This window comes from Adiantum capillus-veneris, chromosome 28 (genome assembly GCF_014529385.1).
Source record: "Adiantum capillus-veneris isolate H3 chromosome 28, ASM1452938v2, whole genome shotgun sequence".
NCBI classification, from domain to species: Eukaryota; Viridiplantae; Streptophyta; class Polypodiopsida; order Polypodiales; family Pteridaceae; genus Adiantum; species Adiantum capillus-veneris.
Window position 1 is genome coordinate 31,379,533 of NC_140958.1, and position 22,882 is coordinate 31,402,414.

The 22,882-nt window shown below is 41.9% G+C and overlaps 2 pseudogenes; both read left to right on the top strand.

Moving 5' to 3' along the window:
* Positions 1–5,104: 5,104 nt before the first annotated feature.
* LOC147420243 (uncharacterized) lies at positions 5,105–7,727 on the top strand (annotated as a pseudogene).
* A 494-nt stretch (positions 7,728–8,221) lies between these two features.
* Positions 8,222–8,933, top strand: LOC147420244 (protein S-acyltransferase 8 pseudogene; annotated as a pseudogene).
* Positions 8,934–22,882: the final 13,949 nt, after the last annotated feature.

The window sequence follows — 22,882 nt, forward strand, 5'->3', positions numbered from 1 at the left end:
TATTCATCTTCTCTGGCATGGTCTCTTTGTCTTTCCTACCTTGTATCACATCAATCTTCATCATGGTGTCAATCATGTCTAATTCAATCTCCATCACCAACTCTTCCACAAATTCTGCCGTCATGTCAATTATCACCTTCACTTCTGCTATCATGTCTACCATCACCCTTGCTTCCATGATGTTGTCACTTCTGTCTCTCTCTCTCTCTCTCTCTCTCTCTCTCTCTCTCTCTCTCTCTCTCTCTCTCTCTCTCTCTCTCTCTCTCTATGTGCGCGCGCGTGTGTGTGTGTGCGGGCACGCTACAGGTATCATCTGTGGTTGGTGAGAGGACCATCTGCAAGTCGACCAAGATTCACTCAAAACTTATGTGGGTTCAAATTTTGTAACCTCTTTTGGAAGACCCTCCACGACTATTGTTAGAAAGTTGGAGGAGAACTGGAATGTGGTGGTAGTAATGAAGTGTTGAGGCTCTACAATTGGCTGCTAGCATTGCAAATGACTTTGGTGACTCAATGCAATCCTTGAACAACTGATTACAACTACCTTTGTCATGTTGGAATATTAAACACACCCAATTGCCGGTTCTATGCTCTTTCTTATGAGACACCCTAGACTTTTTATTATTGCAGGATGCCAAATTATGATGCACAGTAGGATGCACCTACCTCCAATTTGCTTTGTGAATAGTTTCTTTTCTTGCTGACATAAGTCACGAAGTTGAGAAAACGTCATTACTCACATTCCTAGCATAATTAATGTGATCATTGTCATAAGCATTAATAGCCAGAAATTGGTAAAGCTAATCATCATGGCTCTTGGCATTATCAATATCTGGTGTAGACACGTGGTCATGAAAAGCATGGCAATTGGAGACGTGTGTATCCATATGGTATTGGACATCATGGTTCTTGCACTAAGATTTAGGCATCCAATCCTTGTCGTCGTACCCGTTCTTGTACGCAGCAACAATATCATCATTAAATTGGTCGTTGTCATCATCATCAACATCAACATCATCATGATCAACGCTAGGAGCTTTTCATCGTAACAAAGTACTCCTAAATCTCATCACATATGAAGCCCTCAAGGGTGCTACCAATCGAGGGGGAGACTTCTCTAGTGCCGTGCGCCTTTTGTGTCTCGTTTACCAAGCAAAAGTATAAAGGTAACCCGCTTACATTCCAGATGGAGCCTCTTACTTTTCCCACTCGTATAAGCTTCCTCTTTGTCTCGGCATCTTCAAGCTCGCAAGCTCTCTCTCTCTCTCTCTCTCTCTCTCTCTCTCTCTCTCTCTCTCTCTCTCTCTCTCTCTCTCTCTCTCTCTCTCTCTCTCTCTCTCTCTCTCTCTCTCTCTCTCTCTCTCTCTCCCCCCCTCTCTATTGCGACGCTCATTTCAGCCATTTTTGAGCATCGAGAGTCACTTATGAACTCCACTCACACCACGTGACATGTTCATTTGGTCCCATAGGTCATATTTGACCTCCCAGGACGATAATAGAACTATCTATCTATCTATCTCTCTCTCTCTCTCTCTCTCTCTCTCTCTCTCGGTCGTGTCTGCAAGAAACTCTAGTAGAGGTCTCTCCTTCTCGTGCTCCATCGACCTCCCCCTTGGCGAGGGGTTGCTCTGGGGGGCGGTCTATCTCCAGTCAACATTGCCCTGCATCAGCCAGCACCATCGCATCCTCATTCTCGCCATGCATCAATTAGCGTCATCACCCTACATCATCCAGTGCCATCCCATCTTTGTTCTCTTCACAGGCTCATTCTTCTAAGTTTTATTTCCCTTACCTCCAAGCTCCTACTCACACGTAGTCTAAAGATTAAGAGGCTTTTCCCACACCGAGATTACTGGCAACCCATTCTTGGGTGCATCTTCTAAGCAGCAACCATGGACACTCAGGCTTCATCCCAAGGCAAGCTCACCTTTGCAGGGGTCATAGAAACACCCTTGAAGCAAGACAACATCGTGGGCCTTCAAAATGAAGTTGAAAAACTTTGCAAGGAGAATGATGAGTTGAAGCAAAGACTTGTTGCCATCGAGGCTTGGCTTGCTACAATGGAAAACTGCAAGAAAGAAGAGATGGAAGTCAAGTTCAATAAAACAAAGACAGAAGTGGAGATCACCCTCAAAGGAGGTCAAAACTCAAGTGCAAGAGGTCATCTTTTACAAGGTTGAAGACGTGTGGCATCCACGCTACGCGAACGACAACGACAACAGGGCATCGCCCTCAATGTTCGCATCGACGGGCTCCCAAGTGATTGGAAAGGGGAGGGAGATCTCAAGATTCACGAGTCTTTTGCCCATATCCAAGCAATAACCCACTTGGTACAATGGGATTCACCAACAACAATCACCACTCTTACACATGAGCATCTCACCAACCATGCAATTCTCACTTTCAAGACCAAGGCGGATTGAATCAAACTCCTTGAGCAATGAAGTCTTCTCAAGGATACTAAAATTTGGTTTGCAAAACTTCTCATACCTGCCCAACTCAAATAAAAGAAGGCAAAACTCCAAAAGATGCGAGAAGCACGCACAATAGGGAAATGTGCAATCTATCCAGGAGGTAAAGCCATTTTCCACGAGTTTCAGACTCCCAAGCCGGCTCCTCCTCATCTTCTGCTTCTTAGTTTTGTTCATCTTAGCTTTTCTTTTTGACACCTCCCTGGACCCTCAGTCCTCAACTGAGATGTGTCGCATGATCCCCTCATTTAAAAGGAACCTTTGTAATGTTTTGATTTCGGTTCCATGGGTCATATCTGACCTCTACGGACGATAATTCAATCTCTCTCTCTCTCTCTCTCTCTCCAAAATTGTTAGATTCCTTGTAGAGTACAATTACGTTATTGGCTCACCTATGGATAGAAAATTATCCAGTCGGTGCTACATATTATCTAGTCAAACAAAGAGAAGCCCATGTCATAATCCCGGGGGATTCACTATGGATTTCCGTATGGTAACACGTGACTGTACAAGAGGGGGGTTTTTAGAGGTCAGACATAAGCGTATACAATAGGGGTAGCCCCCCATTATTTCATGCTCGTACCGTATGCATAAGGGAAGGGGGGGCCTACCCCACGCCGGGGGGGGGGGGGGGGGGGGAGGAGGAATATTAAGTGCTTATGCCATAAGACACATACCCTAACAAGCCAATTAAAGAATCTTTCACATGAGGGTGTTGTTCTTGGTATTTCAAAGAGTTAATTTACTCCACTAGCAAACTAAGATAGCTATACCAATGAGAAAATATGGTACCTCCCTGTACTTTCCCTTAGCTAACATCTTTAAGACTTGTTCAACAAGCTTCTAGATTTGTTGGGGTTGATGCTACCATAAACTTGACTAATCTTATTCTGTGTAGTCAGTAGGCATCAATATCTTGGACATTCAAATCCTCATTAGCCTCTTCAACAACATCATCATCAATACCACCGTCTGCATAGCCTGTGTCTCCACATCTGCACCCTCATTTTATTTATTGTTTTCTTCTTGCACATCGTCTAAGTCACTCTTCTCTTCTTCTTCTTCTTCTTCTTCTATGCAAACTCAGTAGCAACACCAATGGCATGATCAAGAGCTTCTCGTGCACCCATGATACCAGCTTTACAACCATCATTGTAATCTATAATAAGTTTCCCAATCTTTGCCTGTGCGTGCATTGTTTAGTAGATTTCCAAACTCTTTATTCTCATCTAGATCCTTGGTGTTGTCATTCTTAATTAAGGACAACTAGAACTTTATTAGCTACCCTATGTAAAATATCTTACGGTTGATCGCCATATATGTTGTTACGTTGCACCAAGGTCAACACGGTAGAGAAAGCTTCCCAATGTAGAAAAGCTAAGTAAATGTTATCTCTCTCTACACTATAGACAAAGGGGGAGGGAGTTCGTAAAAATGTACAAACATTAAAAAATGCTTGTAATCATGGCACTATTTTCAAGGGCATAGCTTCTTCATTGACTTGGTCTCTTATGTCCACTATGAGCTGCAATGAGGGTGTTAGAGTTTTGGCATCTCAAGTGAACTACCCAAAGTGATCCCACTATTTATTCTGGCTTTTAGGTATTTGTTTTACTTATTTGTCAAAGTCTGGGTAGGGAAATTTATTGATTAGCGCACTTGGCAAGCAATTAGCATTTTTGATGAGCCTTGTGGAATTATCTAGATCTGCCTAGCATTTTTGTTGGGTAGCAGGGCCAATCTTGGGCGACCTCTCTACGATGAAATTCCCTCCTCCGGACAACCTTACATAGGCTTTGTGGTCATGTAGTCACAGAGTGTAGACTGAGGATCTATTCGGAGTCGACTTGTCCACTGGATTGGAGGCTAGTTCATGGATTTGCTGTGTGTAGCCACAAACCCTCACTCGTTGTACATTTTTTGCTATTGCCCAGGGCCCTAGTTTGAATTTTCCTTGCCGTATGTGTGAATCTGGATGCATTTAGGGTTTTATACTGAAAATTTGTGAGGGAAGGTGAACGTTGCAAACCTGGTCACTTTCTATGCAGGGGAGAAATGATGGAGCGGGCGAACTTAGGTGAGCAACAAGCGCAGAAGGGGCATTTCCCGAGTATGTTCACCTCGTGCGAGAGAGAGAGAGAGAGAGAGAGAGAGAGAGAGAGAGAGAGAGAGAGAGAGAGAGAGAGAGAGAGAGAGAGAGAGAGAGAGAGAGAGAGAGAGAGAGAGAGAGAGAGAGAGAGAGAGAGAGAGAGAGACCCCTCCACTCTCGCACCATCCTTCCCTCTGATGTAGCTACGCAAAGGATCTACTGTTGCGAGAGCCGTCATCGAAGTCAACATCGTTCTGCTGCTCGAGGTCTTTGTCTCTTCCTCTCGCGCTGTTTGTTTTGTCAACCCCTGCTCCGTTTTTTTTCTGTTGTTTTTCAATTTGTTGCAAGGGTTTCTTTGTTTTTGCTTGATCTGAGAGAGAGAGAGAGAGAGAGAGAGAGAGAGAGAGAGAGAGAGAGAGAGAGAGAGAGAGAGAGAGAGAGAGAGAGAGAGAGAGAGAGAGAGAGAGAGAGAGAGAGAGAGAGAGAGAGAGAGAGAGAGAGAGCACGCGAGCGTTGTGACTCCAACACAATGAGCTCATCACAATGCGGTTGTTTGTTTTGCAGGTAGGTAGAATCATGCCTCGCGCGGGTGTCTCCAACCATGTACACTCACCCAGCGTGGATGTGTTCATTGATATGGGCCATCCCTTTCTCAACAAAACTGTGGATGGATTCTTGTAGATCGGAGCGGTTGGTGCTGCTGCTCATGCAGCCTCTCATGAAATTTTTGCTAGCTTGAAGAAAGAAACTGTTACATAGCATGATCTGCAACACACAGCAAAAAGGATGGGCAAAGAAGGAGTACAATGGGGGGTTATTGCTGGTGTATATTCTGGGATGCAATATGGAATGGAAAGAGTCCGGGGAAAGCTGATTGGAAAAATGCTTTATTGGGAGGTGCACTGACGGGAGCTCTTCTTAAATTTGGGGATAAGTCGTACAACCGGGATAAAATGATTGAGGGGGCTATAACTGGAGCCGCAGTTGCTACTGCTTCTGAATTTCTCAGATATCTTACTTGAATACTCTTGGAGGCTGAAATTCCAAATAAGGTTGGAAAATGTATTGGGCTTGTTTGAAGCTCCCGAGTTCACTCATGTGCAGTGTCTTGAGAGTTGAACATGAACATACATACACTGGTGCTTGAAGATCCTGCATTAGCAGTTGTATTTCAAACTAGAGAACTCTAGTAATTACTCTTTATGATTGTTATTGTAGTTTCTTCCACACCTATTGTCTGAGGTAGCATCCAGGGCAATTGGTTATGTGAGGGTCTTGTCTGTTGGTCAAGCACATGCTAAGGCAGTTGGAATTTCAGTTTTGATCTATTTTATTACTATTGAATGTATTTTTTAATGCTAAGAACTACTGGACATACTCGCCCCACATCCAATATTCTCGAGAGAGAGAGAGAGAGAGAGAGAGAGAGAGAGAGAGAGAGAGAGAGAGAGAGAGAGAGAGAGAGAGAGAGAGTTTTGCAGGTGATACCATGGGTGAAAGCATGGAATGGTGGCTCAAATAGCTGTGTCCATGGACACCTACTATCAAAAACTTTGGCCTACAATTAGACATGAATTCACATAAAATTTCTATCATGATATATGTCAATGGATAGCTCTTAAAGGTAGAAGTGCAATCACTTATAAATTTTATTGAGTTTGTATTCTTTTTTTCACAAGATTGTTTTTGTGATATGCTATCTAATAGCTTAAATATCATTCCACCTATTCATGCTTTCACCCCCATGTGCTGTATTTGCTTTGTTCAATAAGGTTCTCTGGGCATTACTTGGTCAATAAGGTTCTCTGGGCCTTTTGTGTCTATCTGGAGGCTGTTTTAGTTCAGCCTCAGCTTCGAGTAATGCAGAACACGAAGGTGAGTCAAATCTTGCAGAATAACATGAATCTAATTAGTTTATTGTTTTGTTGTCACACCCTGATGCTCAAGTCTACATTTAATTCTTACTGCAGACATTCTAATAGTTTTAGTGGTAAAGAATTTTATAAAATGGTTTTCAAGGGGTAGGAAAGGCTGTACAATACATGGGAGGTAAAGTGATGTCACAACCTGCAGGGTATTTATACACCATATACGCGATAAGCATGCTGGGGGTCAAGGGATGTCACAACCTGTAGGGTATTTATACACCATTTACACGATAAGCACGCTGGGGGTCAAGGGATACTGCAGTTTAAGCTTCTTGTAGTCTATGACCACAAAGGCAGGTGGAGAGCCTTCTTCATGAGAGTGAACCTCTTGGGCAGTTTAGAATGGAAAGAGTTTGTAACTGTATTCACCATCATGGAGACGTATCAAAATGATGCAGGTTATTGAACCTTTTACTGCCCACTATGTTTTTGCATTGGGAGTGGTGAGGTTTTTTAGCTGTCTCCATTGGATTTTCCAGGTGAGCTTCTATCCAACCATTATTGTCGTGTTGTGATGGCTTCTTAATGTATACACTTACATTGGTAAGTACTGTGCTCACAAATCTACGAATGGTATTGCTCATCTTCATTTGTCTACACCATAATTAAGCCAAATCTGGTGTAAGATCCCTCATCTTACAGGTATCTAAAATAATTTTATTTTAGATAATTATTTTAGAGTAAATTTGGTCATACAAGAAACATTACACCTGTTTTTCACTTTGAGCACTCTCTACAGTGAACACACCCACATGGCACATTGTTTTTTGATTTGTTTCAAGTCTCGAGCTTGCTTTTTACTTTTGGTTACTTTTTGTACTTTATATGAACTAAGTATCCGTTTACGTCTAGATAGTGCTAGATGTTTCAAGAGGATAGTCATATTGAGGCGGATTTACAAAAACCGCTTAAAAACAAATTTTGTGAAATCGGTGTGGTCTCACTGTGTTCTATGTCTCACAATTTGATTTCTTGTTCAAATTTGCAGGTTATAGATACGCGCGGCCTACTTCTTGTTGCTTTAGGAAGAGGAGCATGGCCTGCCTCGGTGTTACTCTCAGAAGTTGTACAGACTTTTATCTTGGCGGACTTTTGCTATTATTATGTAAAAAGGTAAAGTTAGTTTGAATGTTGTTTTGAGACTTTCTTTTGATTATTTTGTGATGCTGATGGATGAAGATTTTGGGCAGTGTCATCGAAGGGAAGTCTTTCATGCGATTGCCGACAGAAGTTGTGTAGTATGAAAAGCTCAGAAGGATGTTACGGTCCCGCAGCTGAACCGTTTCTGGCTTGGAATTTCAACTTTTACATTTTAAGAAGAGATTTGTATAACTTAATCTTTTGTTAGGTTGCATCAGGGCATACTTTAGGAAGCAATTGTTCTTGTCTCACATCTTTGAGGATAAAAAAACATTTATCCTATAATATATGTCTTAACATCTTCTAGGATAAATGAGCTTGTTGATTTTTTTAAACTTGTTTCTGTTTCTCCTGTTTTACGTTGCTCAACATGCATTCCTAGTATTCTGGAATCTCCCCCCCCTCCCCCCCCTCGGGTCCCTACTTTACTACTATTAAATCTGTTATGTAGGTGGATATCGAAGTCTTCGAAGGGTAGTCCATTGGTAGCTCATTTGTCTGAGTTGGGCCTCACCTATTGCAGCATCGTTGTTTACAGTACTTGCAACATTGAACAACGAAAGCGAGGTCAAATCCCCATATTTACCGCTTGCATGTCTGACTTCTTAAATGAAGTTTTCGGGCGTTGTTCAAAGGGAATCTCGTTAAGCTAAATGCACGTAGCTATTGGATAGGGCCTGTGAGAGTTAGCAGGACAAGGTCCTGCTTGATGTTTGCAGAATGGATATGCAAACAAGATCGCAGCAGACATTCCAAGGTTGTCTAGCCCTGCCAAAACTTTAATTGATGTTAAGCGTGTCTATCAGACTTGGAAGGGTAGCAATAGGTTCCTATTTGGCGGAAGGCTGATTTTGGGCTTGATGTTGCATCGTTGCTGTTGACTTTGTTCTCATCCTAGTCCCTGTATTGGTGTTTTTTATTTTTGTTGGAAGGCACCTTGTGAAAGATTTTTCACACTTTGGTGGTATATCAATCCTGGTGGTTACATTAGCTTTTACATTTGGTGTCTTGGTTTTTCTCTTTTTGACATCCGGTAGGGACCTTGGTATAATTCCACGTAATAAACATCCGCTTGAACCAGAGGAAGAATGCTACTCATCATCCGAGTGGAGTGGCAGGCAAACACCAAAGCGAAGGCTTTCGCCAACAAAGGATGCGATTGTGAATGGGATGGCTGTGAAAATCAAGTGTTGTGACACATGCATGCTATATAGGCCTCCCCGTTGCTCACATTGCTCTATCTGCAATAATTGTGTGGATCACTTTGACCATCATTGCCCATGGGCTGGAGAATGCATTGGATGAACGACTTATGAAAACTTCCACTATCGCTACGACGAGAAGGCAAATCCTTATGATCAAGGAGTTTTTCACAACTTCAAGGACATTCTTTGCTCGAGTTTTGGAATGTCCAAGATAACTTTTTGTGCACAAGTTGAAGCAAAGGCAACAGATTTTGGGATGCTTCAGACAAAACCAAATAAAGTTGATGATGCTTTTGACCATGGCAGCGAGAAAAGTTATAACAACATTGAGATTAGAGCGAAAGTCCCCTGGATGCCTACTGCTCTTGATGCTTCTGTTCAAGAAAGGAGTGTTATTCATCAGACCTACGGGTGTTATTTAGAGAACAATCCATTTCATATGTGTGCCTCAAATCCCATGTGGGAAGCCTATTAAGTAGGTGGCTAATATTATTTGTTTTGAGATTGAGATTTGTATCAGTTTACAAGGGAAATGATGTTCGTCTTTTGACAAATTACATTGAATCGATTGGTTTATTATAATTTAGTATTCATTATATTTGTTGCTTTTCATCGTTTGTTCTCTTAACATCTATTGCAAATGAAAACACACTACAATCTACACTTCTGTTCATTTGCACGTCAACATGTATTTTTGCAAAAGCATGTGCTTCTAAAATTGTTATGTTACTAATGTACGTAAAATAATGGGTCATGACATTCCGTATGAAATCCGTATGAAGGGGGATGGATCATTGCGAGAATGTCCGTATCTTGTCCGCATGTAAGGGAGTAGGTTAGCATGTAAGATACCGTACATAGGGGGGTTTCTCTACTTTTGATGCACGTAGGTGACATCCCCCCATTATTAATAATGAATCCCCCAGGGTCATAATCACTTTCTTCTTCTTCTTTCTTTTCTTCTTCCTTCTTTTCTTCAACAACTGTGGGGGCCGCTCCACCAAGAGTTGTAGCTAGCGCAACTCCAGTGCCATCGCCGCCAATGAAGCCTCCACCACCACCACCACCACCTCCAACAATAACCTATAAAATAGCAACAGAGGGTGTTATGTACAAGAAGGAGGAGGAGATGCCACTGGATCCTGCGAAGGACAGCGCTAGCTTGGAAAGAAGGCATTGAAGCTCAAACACGAAATTTTTCGACCCCTCAAGGTCTCCATTATGTTGCTTCACACTCCACGATCTGTCCTCATGTCAGCGTACGAAGGTAAAGACCACCATCGCCAAACTCCCTTGCGCTAGAATACTCCATCAGCTTTATTACCATTGTTGTCACACTACGTGACAATTTAAAAGCATTCATGATGTACGCGAGGTTGCTGTGGCAGTGCAATGTTTGTTGAGGGAAATGTTTTAGATCGAGCCAAGTGGTAGCTTTTAGGCTGTAAAAAATAAAATAGGATATTAGGGTCGCCAAGTAAATATCCCTCCGATTTATGAAAAATCCAAAAAAAAAACCTCAAATTTCAAAAATTCCCAAAATATTTTGGTTGGATTGCTCAAGATTTTCTTATCTTTATTCCTTTTTGACAATTGAGATCCATTTTTGAGTACTAAGTAATGTAATTTGTCATAAATTACCTCGCAAAAAAGGCAATTATGTCTAAACATAATGAAGCAATTCATCTCCAAAGCCTACATAACCAACTCAAATTCTAGTTTTAGCATCTTGTATTGATAGGCAGTTGGTCGTTTTATGAATATCTACATTTTTTTTTGTCTTTGGAGATAATTAATCTCACAACTAGGGGCATTTTGGGAATTTTAGAAAATTTGAAGGGCATTTTGGGAATTTATGACAAAATATTGGGGATATTTAGGAAATTTTTGAAATTTTTGTGATGCATGAAAATCACAAAAAACCCTATGTATTTATTTTGTATATAGCTATGGTTTTGACACATTTGATTGGATTTCGGAATAAGGAGAGGTAGAAACAAACCCTATGAAAAGAAAAAATCACTGGATGCTGATTCTACCCGACGGTCACTACTTGACAGTCACTAATGGTGAAGAGTAAAATTCAATAGTGAAAGGGAGGAGAATCTTATGCATTATGGAGTTGGAGTCAACAAAATATTATCAAATTCAAACATAATTCACTTGTGGACACAAGGCTTGCACATGAAGTCAAGAGGGGACCACCTGGAAGACTTTTGGAAGGGAAAAGATGGACACATATTTTTGTGGGATTTTTCTCTATTTTCTTCATTCCGAATTGGAAAAATTTTCAACAGAAAAGTTGTAGGGGTTGAGCTGATCTTTCTGCCCATATTTTTTAAAATAATTTTGGAGCTATGGTTTGGGAGGTATGGCCGAAATGGTGGAGCCTATCTGTTCACATGGAAAGAGTTCATGATTATCCAACTCCACACACACAATTTCTTATAGGTTTCTCACCATTATTACTCTATTTTCTCTTATTATATCAAGATTCTCTTAAATATTATAAGGAAGCTCTTAGATTCAAGCTATGGAAGGTGGCATGGAGACAAAACTTGCCATGATGAAGGTGATTAGGAGGAAATTGGTCAATAAGCAGGGCACACGGAGCTCTCTCATTGGGGTAATGCCTCTAACCGAGGTTACTCTGTAATAACTCCTCTTGCTTATAATCTCTTCCCTAATCACTCTCTTGGCCTATAAAAGGAGGCCTTCTCTTTTGTAAACGGAGACACACTATACACACACACACACACTACCCCATATGCACACTATCGCATACCCACATACACACCCTTGTGCTACATGCTAGTAGCATGAACCCTAATCACAACACCATCGCCATCACCATGCACAAAAAGAGCACCATATCTCCACACACTTGTAATGAAGGATTGAAGACACAATTTCAAGAAGAAGAATGATGGCTACACTCATGATATTCCTCTCCATCAACTCCCATCCCTCCATTATGCTTCCTACGGTCTTGTTCCCTTCTCATCTTCTTTCCCTATGCTACCTATTGTATTCATCTTTTGCAAGCAATCAACACACTCCATCTTGGTGCCATACCTTGTGTCGTTTGGGATACACTTCATTGTGAGTATGGTTTATGCTTGTTCTTTCCATTTTGCTTATGTTAAGGTGTCTAGATTCGCCCCCTATGGTATGAGAAGTGAGCATACTTGCATATCTCCCTTACCTCATTATCTCCCTTACTGCATGCAAGCAATCAACACACTCCATCTTGGTGCCATACCTTGTGTCGTTTGGGATACACTTCATTGTGAGTATGGTTTATGCTTGTTCTTTCAATTTTGCTTATGTTAAGGTGTCTAGATTCGCCCCCTCTGGTATGAGAAGTGAGCATACTTGCATATCTCCCTTACCTCATTATCTCCCTTACTACATGCACGAGTAGTAAAACCATTCTCACTCACTCACCATTCCTCTCATCTTGTTTTCTGACCACCCCATCCCACACTTAGACATGGATCTTGAAATTGTTTTCCATTGCATTTTTTATTGTGTATATGTATTCGTCCTAGCTGCATATCTTGCTAGGTGGTTCCCCTATTGTGTACCTCCCATGATGAGGCCATTGTGCATAGTCTTGGTGTGGAGGTCACCGGGTCTGTTTTGCACTTCCGCCTCTCAGCATTATAGGAGGCCGATTGAAAGGGTAAGGGTAGGGGCAAAAGAACAAATAATTTAAAAAAAAAATATTGGCATAGGCGTGGCCAACAACAACTATGACTGCGCTGGGATGCCTATCTGGAGTGCCTCGGCTAGGCTTGGAGGGGCGACCGTTTAAATCTCTGGCCTGCAAGGAAATTTGTGTCTAATTAACCTACCATTACCAGCTTGACGATCCCCTCCCCCGCCTACCATTCAAACGGGCTTGATGACTGCTAAGAGGAAAGCCACTCTCCATCCCTCCTTGCCTCTTTATAATGCCCTTTTATGCTGGCCTCTATGAGTCTCACAGATTAACACACACCATGCAATAAATCATCCCCCCCCCCCCCCCCCCCCCCCCACACACACACACCTGAATATACATATATATATTCATTCGTTTCAAGGTGAAATTCACAATAGCCTGCAGACGCATGTTGAAATCCCTTCTCTGTGGCTTTCTTGGTGGCCTATAACAAACTTTGTAGTGAAAATCTAGAGGATGCTAAAATGTGCTCAAACTATCAACAGGAAGGTGCGATGGCCTTGTGTTGGATATCTAGTGTATGTTCAGATCTACGAGACCGCATGCCTTCAAAGTTTGATGATGGCTGACATCTACAAAAGGTGGTTATTGGGATACCAAAATTGTAGTAGTATTGCTGAATATCGGTAGCACACGGTCAAGCAGGTTGACCATACAATTCTATCATGTGGATGCAGGTTCTAGAGGATTGCAAGGAGTTGTCGTGCCTCTTCTTTATTTGCTTCTCCGTGTGCAAAATTGATGTAAACCTGATGCTTGTTTCCAATATCTTGCAATGAAGCATGTGCTGCCATGTCCACCTAGTCTGAGGCCTCTCACGTTCAATAGCAGATACCTGGGCCCCTTCCGTGGCTGGCAAAGCATGTGCTTTATTGGCATTATCATATCAATATTGAGGAGTGTTTTCGTACTCCACACAAAGTGACTCCGATTTCTTGAGCATTCGGCCATAAAAACTAGTGGGTCCTTGCATTTTCAATTGCCTCTAGTTGATGCTTAGTTTTCAATATAATTTACACATATTTTTCTCTTATTTACTTTTTTTTTTTTGGAGAAGAACTTTGGGGCCCGTATATCTTTGCAACAAGATATGAGAGTCTTGCATTGCACTAGTTTTGCATTGATTCATGCACTCAAGACAAGCATCCTATTCATTTTCAATTCGTACCCTCAACATATGACTTCTAGCACACAACATAAACATCATTATACCTTTGTACATCTGATCATGTGGTAACATGACCATTCAAGTAGCCATTATCTATTTGTGACTCTAAGTAGCATGTTTGTGAAATTTATGGTCGATAATATTAGTAGCATGTGAATTCGCTCACTACCATCATAAACAGGGATTAAGTATGTAATATATGTAAAATGCTAACATCATGAACATAGAGTTTCTGGACATGTAAGAATCCTGATGATGACAATCAAACATCAACGGCCACTATCTAGTACCAACAATGAAACGCTCAATTTTACTTCCTATGCCATTGGCCATAATCCTTGACTTTTTTCTTAATGTTTAGTCCCCACCTCTATTTTTTAAAGAGCTGCCTTCCCTATCTCTCTGTTTCTCTGTCTCTCTCTCTATAATTAGGCACATATACATGCTTAAATAGTCATATTACATACTTTTTGTTTTGTAGCTCAATTAATTCTCTGTTATTGGGTGTGATTTCATAGCATTATCATTCTTTGAATACACCACAAAGTTTCTGTTAACCAAACAACACAAAGGGAAATATCCGTTGTAATGGAATTGGCCTATTTAATTTGAGAGTATCGGAAATTAATGAGAATACTTTTGAACAATAACTTTGTGAGCATAGCGGGTGAACATAATTGAAGATAACAACATAATCATAGCAATTAGTTAACTTGGCATGAACAATACTTTTGCAAGAGAGAGAATTTAGAGAACATGACAACAATTGAGGACCGGATCTATGTGGAGCCGGTCCCCCCTCCAATAGGCATTTGTATTATGATTTCTCCCATTAAGAGAGACTTGTTACAATACAATCTTTGTGTTCCTTGTGACCTAGGTGATGCAATGAAGGTGGAAAGATTCATGCATCACAAACATAACATAAACTTGAAGAAAGCTTTAACTATCCCAAGCCTCAGTCCCAAGACCTCAAACACCTTCGAAGGTGGAGAGAGCTGGCAGGGAATGAGGGTAGGGAAGAGGAAGAAGAAACATTTCGTAGGAGAAAGAATTAGTTTCTCACTATCATAACTCTTGTTGCTAGCATACATAATAGCATAGTAATGAAGAAGAAGGATATGGAAAGATTAAGCATTGAAGCATGGCTCTTGGTTGGATTTGCACTCCATATCCAAGAGTGTTGGTGTAGGCTCTCAACCTCTACTTGCTTGGAGAAGGAGAGGGAGCTCTTGCACTTTGCATAGCACACAATGAGAGTGTTTGTGAGTGTGTGTGGGTGAGTATACCCCCGAAGCAACCCCCTAGATTTCTTGGGTCGACCCCCCCTTGTAGCTCATGCTTGAAGCTCATTGGACCCCTCCAGGCCTAGCCAATCGCAAGCAGGAGGCATTACAAGCAGCAAGGGTAGCCTTGAGACAAGTGTCCCCCTTTCCCCTTTGAGAGAGAGGGCTAGATAAATGCTAAATCAATTAATTAAATCTCCTAAATAATTATTGGACCCCTTGGGTGGCCAACCAATAGGCTTCAGGCACACCATGAGGGCAACATGAGGAGGAACTTGAAAAGTGTCCCTTTTGCTTTGTTTGTACCATGCATGCCTTGTGTGAGTGTGTGGGTGTTCTCTCTCATCCCCCCCTCATGTAGGGCTCGCCCCCTCCTTGTAGGGATTGAATCTTTGACTTTTTGACACCTCAAACCCCTCATGAATAGGCCCAGTTCTCACCACAAGCTTGGCTCATAAGCACTTTAAGCTTGGGGTGGGTTCTCACCTCAAGTGCAACCCTAGCATCTCAAGCATGTCAAGCATCTCAAGCATCTCAATAATTAAGCACCTCAAGCATCTCAAGCACCTCAAGCACCTTAGTCATCAAGCATGCAAGTAGGACAAGCACCTCGAGCTGGGTCGGGTTCCCGCGCCTCAAGCTCAGCCCTAGCTTACCTAAGGTCAAAGGCCTTTTACACACATTATTGGAGGTCTTCAATGAAGCTAACCCTAAGGTATTATGCTCCATTTGTTAGCCTTGCTCTTTGATAGACCATCTCTCATTTGGGCCCCTTTACCATTGGCCCCGTGTTGAGATAGATCTATAAGCACATGTCTATATCTTAACACTTGTTCCCGTTTATTCTCCCACATTAAGTGATCAATTTAATATGAGAAAATAATTTGGGTTGGTTAGATATTAGATATTAGATTTTATGACATTACCTCTCTCTTGAAATCAAAGTTGTCCTCGACTATGAGGTAGAAGAGATAAAGCCTTAGTCATTAGTCAATTTTACTTAGTGGGTAGAAGATCCCTTTTTACCCTACGACATCTTTCCAAGATGGATGACTAATCCATTTGGTGCTTGGGAGACATAGCTGCCGCAAGCATGTCTGCTCTTTAGTCCATTTCATTCTCCCAAATTAGAGTGACAAATTCTACTTGGTGTTTGAGAGACGTCGTCATCACAAACATGATTCTAAGCATGCATACTAGTTAAATTTGTGCACAATGAAAAAGAGGACTAGTTTTATAAGACAAAAACATGAGTGATTTAAAAGAAATTTGTACATTTGCTTACTCTAATCTAGCATTGTAAGCATTGACAAGGTTCATACTATCCTTAAGCTGTATTCCTTGCATCCATCTAGCATCTTCAAAAGGATAATTTTTGAACTTAATAAGATACCGTCGGATAATCTTACCATGTCGTATTACCTTGTCTTCATGCCGAAGAACAGCTTCGGGTTGTAGCACCTCTTCTTGGTCTTCAACTTCGGGAGGGTCTTCAATAATTGGTTCAGCTGGTGGCTCTCCTTTGTAGGGCTTAAGTAGGCTTACATGAAAGGCATTGTGTTTGAGCCAATGGTTGGGCAACTTGAGTTGATAAGCCATCTCATTGATGGGCTTCAAGATTTGGAAAGGATCATAGTATCTTTTTGCTAGTTTAGCATAATACTTTTGATGGTCCGTAGGATTTTTGCTCGTCGTTTGCCTTAATCGAGCCTTAGGAAACTTGAGTAAGACCCAATCATTTTCTTTGAACATTAAGGCTCTTCTGTGCTTATCAACAACAGCTTTTTGGCTTTGTTGAGAGATGGATATAGCCTCCCTAATCTTCTGAAAAGATTCTTGTAGGTCACGGCTATACTCATCGGCGGCGAAGATCTTCCCATGTCCTTTGAGTAGCAAGGGACTTTTAGGTCTTCCCTCAATGATCTCAAAAGGTGCTTTTCCCATAGAAGTATTGTAGGCATACTCTACAAGAGGTAAGTACTTTTCCCATTGTGAGCGTTGATCTACTTCGGTAACATAAAGTCTTGAGTAGATCGAGTATCGTGAGATTGGCAATCTCACTTTGGCCATCCGTTTGTGGGTGATAGGCCGAAGAGAAATTCAATCTTGTTCCTAGATTTTCAAAGAGACCTTTCCAGAAATTACTGGTCATTCTAGGATCTCTATCTGACACGATGGACGTGGGTAATCCATGGTGCTTGAAAATTTGAGATATGAAGAGAGTTGCCATTTGATGTGCCTTAATAGTACTTTTGACATGAATAAAATGTGCTTGCTTGCTAAACCTGTCAACTATTGTCCATATTTCTGTATTCCCATGGATAGACTTGGGTAATCCAAAGATGAAATCCATGGATATACTCTCCCATGGTGAATTTGGAATAGGCAATGGTTGGAGTAATCCAGGTTGCTTCCCTCTATCATACTTGGTCTTTTGGCATACTACACATTTTGAAACATACTCTTGTATGTCCACTTTCATGGTAGGCCAATAGAAGTACGTCTGTACTCCTCGGAGAGTAGGTTGAATACCTCTATGCCCTGCATATGGAGGAGCACGGGATTCATACATAACTTTCTCACGAAGGGAATGGGTAACACATAGCCTATTTCCATGGAGAAGATAACCATCCTGCAAGGTGAATGGTTCCTCTTTCTTCCCCGAAGCAAGGGATGACATTATGTCTCTAAAGTCAGGGTCAGTAGCATACTCATCTATCATAGAGGATAGATCATTGTGAGTAGCTATAGACACCACATTAACTTTGGGTCGTCGTGAAAGTGCATCGGCCACTTGATTGTGCTTACCAGCTATGTGAGCAATATGGAAATTAAATTGAGAAAGAAAATTTGCCCACCTCATTTGTTTGTCAGAAAGCTTGGTTTGCGTTATGAAATACTTGCGACTTTGGTGGTCGGTTCGTAGGATAAATGGAGTCCCCAATAGGTAGTGCTTCCATGTGTCTAGGGCATGTAGAACAGCTAAAAGCTCTTTCTCATAAATGCCCAAGACTCGTTCATCAATATTGAGCCTTCGGCTCTCATATGGTATGGCATGCCCTTCTTGAAGCAAAACTGCTACAAGGCAATCACCACAAGCATGACATTGGACCTCCAATGGCTTTGAGAGATCCCGAAGCATGAGGACTGGTTGGGAAGTAAGGTTCTCTTTGAGCTTTTCAAAAGCATTTTGCTCCTTAGCAGTCCACACAAACTTAACGTTCTTCTTAGTTAAGTCGTGTAGTGGTCCTGCTACTTGAGAGAATTTTGCTATGAAGCGTCTATAGTATGTGCACATACCAACAAAGCTTCTTAGCTCACATAGATTTCTTGGGTTAGGCCATGCTTTTATTACCTCTAACTTTGATGGATCCATTTGGATACCATCTTTAGAGATAATATGACCTAGGTATTGAATCTCTTGTAGGAAGAATTCGCTTTTCTTTTGGTTGAGAAAAAGATTGTTCTCCCTCAATGCTTGAAAAATCACTTGGAGATGTTGCTTATGTTCCTCCAAAGACTTGGAGTAGATGATGATATCATCAAAGAACACTCCAGTGAATTTGCGGTATGGTCTAAAAATTTTCTCCATCAAACGATTGAACGTAGCTGGTGCATTAGTCAAGCCAAAAGGCATGACTAGATATTCATAAAGACCAAACGTTGTGCGAAACACGATCTTTAAGATATCTTCATCCACTATCCTTATTTGATGATAGCCACACTTAAGGTCAATCCTACTGAAGTAGGTCGAGCCTTGTAGCTTATCAAATAGATCTTCTACCCGAGGTACAGGAAATCTGTTTTTGATAGTGATATGGTTTAGTGCTCGATAGTCCACACACATACCGTATGTACCATCTTTCTTTTGCACTAAAAGGACTGCAGAACAAAAGGGAGAGGAACTAGGCCTCACCATCCCTTTATCTACCAGCTCTTGTACTTGCCTCATGATCTCCTCTTGTTGAGCTTGTGAGACTCAATAAGGAGGCTTGTTAGGTGGTGAGCTTCCAGGAAGGAGCTCAATACGATGGTCATCATCCCCTCGTTTTGGAGGTAAGTCCATACGGATATCATCGATGAACACATCCTGGAATCCTTTTAGAAAATTAGACAAGTCTAACTCTTCTTGATTCCTACCATTTACATTTGATAAAACATTAGTATCTTTTAGAGACTCTTTGACAAAAATCATGTACGCAGAAACTGAGCTCTTCATTGACTTATCAAAAGCAAGAGGATTTACAAGTGGAATAGTGCGACCACGCTCACTAGCATCTATATACATGTTCTTTCCCCTGTAGGTGATGTAGATTCTCCTTTCAGGGAACTTCATGTTGGCAGCCATGGGATCAAACCATGGTGCCCCTAGGATAACATCCTCATGTTGGAGAGGAGAGATGAAGAAGTCTTCTTTGTTGACATAGCTTTGGACATGAAGCCTCAACTTCCCAATGAAGGGAGTAACGGAGGCTTGTTATCCCTTGAAAGCTGCATCAGCCACTACTATATCTCCTATCTCAAAATCTTGAATGCCCAACTTGGTGGCCAACTCCATTGATATGAAGTTAAGAGTAGAGCCAGGGTCAAACAAGATGAAGGCATCATGCTCTCTTACCTTTCCCCAAGCATAGGAAAGTGATGATCCTTTGCAATGAGCATCCTCTTTTGGAGCTTCGATGGTGGAAGCCCTTGGAGTCTCATTGCGAGTATTCTTCTTGGGGCAAGAACGATAGCCATGTCCTTGCTCCCCACACTTGAAACACTTATGGTCCTTGCAAAAAGCTTCAAGCTCTTCAGGAGAGAGTTTGTTTTTTCCTTTGTAAACTCCCTTCTGCTTGGACCGATTGTTGTTGTTGTTGGAATTGACTTGGTAAGTATTTTAAACATTGGTTTTCTTCTTTGCATCATTTTTGTCTTTGTTTTCCATGGGCTTGACATTACGTCTAGCCCCTTGATGGAAATTGATGCATGAAGCAACCATGGTGTGATGGATTACTTCGCTAATAGTACCGGGCCATTGAGAGTAGATGTATTCGGCCATCTCTTCAGGTAATCTCGCACAGAATTGCTGCCTTTGCTCGGCAAAGTCTATCTTTTGAAAGATAGTAGCCTTGAGATGTAAATTCCAAAACTTGACTACATATTTGTGGATAGACTCATGGGAGAGGAGCTTCAAGATGCGCCATTCGGTAAGCACTTTGTCCTTTGCATCGCTTGCAAGGAATTGCTTCATGATGGAAACTCGTAGAGTTTTCCATGTCTTTGGGGCTTCACCATTTCCACGAAGGCTAGCCCACCATTGACGAGCTGATTTTTGGAAGTGCATAGCTACATGGCGTAGCTTAGAGGACTCTGTGAAGCCCTCATCTCCAAAGGCCGCATCAAATTGCTGGATGAAGGCCAACACTTTGTCGGTAGCACCGAAGGTGCCATCATAGGTGAGAAAAGAGATACTCTTTCCTCCCTCCTTGAACTTATTTAGTTTTTGTGACCTTCGCCATGTAGGAAATGATTTGCGATGTCCTCCCCTCTTGTATTCTCTAGGAGAATAACCATAAATTTCGTCACAAGAGGAGGAAGGTGAAGAAGAAGAAGAAGAGGGTGACCTCTTCCTAACCCTTTTCTTCCTTTGTTTCCTCTCTTGCCTTTCATCGTGATGAGGAGAAGGACTATATGTTGATATTTTCCTCTTGGGAGGAGTGGGCAATCGTCTAGACCGCCGTCTTCGTGGAGCCACCTCTTCAGAGGAACTTAAACTTTCATTGCTTTCTTGCTCTTTGGATTCCTGCTCTCGAATGGGAGAGAGTCTTCTTTTGGGGGTCTCTTCGAGAGGCCTCCTAAGCTCTCTCTCCTCTTGGAGAGGAAGAGAAATTCCATAAGCACGAAGTTGTTGAGTAACTTCGGCTTGCAAAGCAGGGTTGCCCATAGCTTGCTGTAACCTAGTGAGGACGAGATAATTCACAAACATGGGAGCATCATCATTAGCACCTTCATGTGCAAAATCAAAGCTATCAATGTTCATTCTACTCTCTTGATTATTGTCAGTTATGTGAGCAAAATTTATGTATGTACTTAGTGTATGCTTTGGCAATTCAAAACCTTAGTTGCCACTCCTCTTAGCCTTTGAAAATCGGCTCTTAAGTATCTACACCCACGGCTCGAAGTGGTTAATTATAAAGAGTAGAGGAGTAGGTCTAACATAGCAGAGTTGCCAAGGGCTAGCTCCTTTCGGACTTCTTATGGATCAATAATGGTAAAGCCGTAGGCAAGTCTAAAAAGACTCCATTATTAAGTCCAAAGCTCCCGAGGTGTGCACCACCCCCCACATAGTGGGCGCAACAAAACCAATAAAAGATCCCAGTTCCACTTACCCTAATATAATTAACAACATCAACCATTTATAGGCTCTTAAGGACCTTTCTTCTAAAGAAAGAAAAGAGAAACGAAATGCTCTGATACCAATGTAATGGAATTGGCCTATTTAATTTGAGAGTATCGGAAATTAATGAGAATACTTTTGAGAAATGAGTTTGTGAGCATAGCGGGTGAACATAATTGAAGATAGCAACATAATCATAGCAATTAGTTAACTTGGCATGAACAATACTTTTGCAAGAGAGAGAATTTAGAGAACATGACAATAGTTGAGGACCGGATTTATGTGGAGACGGTACCCCCTCCAATAGGCATTTGTATTATGATTTCTCCCATTAAGAGAGACTTGTTACAATACAATCTTTGTGTTCCTTGTGACCTAGGTGATGCAATGAAGGTGGAAAGCTTCATGCATCACAAACATAACATAAAATTGAAGAAAGCTTGAACTATCCCAAGCCTCAGTCCCAAGACCTCAAACACCTTCGAAGTGGAGAGAGCTAGCAGGGAATGAGGGTAGGGAAGAGGAAGAAGAAACATTTCGTAGGAGAAAGAATTAGTTCCTCACTTATCATAACTCTTGTTGCTAGCATACCTAATAGCATAGTAATGAAGAAGAAGGAGATGGAAAGCTTAAGCATTGAAGCATGGCTCTTGGTTGGATTTGCACTCCATATCCAAGAGTGTTGGCATAGGCTCTCAACCTCTACGTGCTTGGAGAAGGAGAGGGAGATCTTGCACTTTGCATAGCACACAATGAGAGTGTTTGTGAGTGTGTGTGGGTGAGTATACCCCCTAAGAAACCCCCTAGCTTGCTTGGGTCGACCCCCCCCCTTGCAGATCATGCTTGAAGCGCATTGGACCCCTCCAGGCCTAGCCAATCTCAAGCAGGAGGCATTACAAGCAGCAAGGGTAGCCTTGAGACAAGTGTCCCCCTTTCCCCTTTGAGAGAGAGGGATAGATAAATGCTAAATCAATTAACTAAATCTCCTAAATTATTATTGGACCCCTTGGGTGGCCAACCAATAGGCTTCAGGCACACCATGAGGGCAACATGAGGAGGAACTTGAAAAGTGTCCCTTTTGCTTTGTTTGTACCATGCATGCCTTGTGTGAGTGTGTGGGTGTTCTCTCTCATCCCCCCCTCATGTAGGGCTCGCCCCCTCCTTGTAGGGATTGAATCTTTGACTTTTTGACACCTCAACCCCTCATGCATAGGCCTAGTTCCCACCACAAGCTTGGCTCATAAGCACTTTAAGCTTGGGGTGGGTTCTCACCTCAAGTGCAACCCTAGCATCTCAAGCATGTCAAGCACCTCAAGCATCTAAAAAATTAAGCACCTCAAGCATGGCAAGCACCTTAATCATCAAGCACCTCAAGCACCTTAGTCATCAAGCATGACAAGCAGGACAAGCACCTCGAGCTGGGTCGGGTTCCCGCGCCTCAAGCTCAGCCCTAGCTTACCTAAGGTCAAAGGCCTTTTACACACAT